Here is a 686-nt window from a genome sequence, read left to right on the forward strand (position 1 = left end):
AACCCTTTACCTTAATCTTAACCGTTAACTCTCATGCTAACCTTTAATCCTAACCCTAATCCTAATCTTCAACCCTAAACCTAACACAACCCTAACCCTGTACCAAAGCTTGACCCCTCATCTTAACCCTATCCGAAAACCTCAACCCCAAAACGAACTGTAACCGTTAAACCTAACAGTAACCTTAAACCGTAACCCTAATCTGTAACCCTATCCCCTCACCATAACACTACACTTCATCCTGAACCCTAACCATAATCCTAACCCTAAATCTAATTCTCAGACTTCTTGCTTTCTTAGAGTTTAGAAAGCCTGCAATCCTCCCATGCCATGTGTGAAAGGAGGCTCTACCACTGTGTCCTGCATGAAATCCACGGGCCCATACCCAGAGTCCGATACAGTGGGTTCCCGGTGACAATCCCAGCCCCCTAACCTCCCCCCAGCTTAATGCCGACAGGGCCCGTGCGCTAAGCATAAATGATACCTTTAACAGATAACCCTAACCCTGAACATGGCACCTAACCCTGTTCCTATTTCTCCCCTTAACACGTAAACCTCACTGTGAGCCTAACTTTAACCTCTTAACGTAACGTTAATGCATAACCCATTCCCTGAGAACATCCCCTATCCCATAATTCTAACCCTATCTCCTAGTCATAACTGTAACACCTAATCCCTAACCCTAA

The sequence above is a fragment of the Eulemur rufifrons genome, unplaced genomic scaffold (assembly GCF_041146395.1).
Source record: "Eulemur rufifrons isolate Redbay unplaced genomic scaffold, OSU_ERuf_1 scaffold_97, whole genome shotgun sequence".
NCBI lineage: Eukaryota > Metazoa > Chordata > Mammalia > Primates > Lemuridae > Eulemur > Eulemur rufifrons.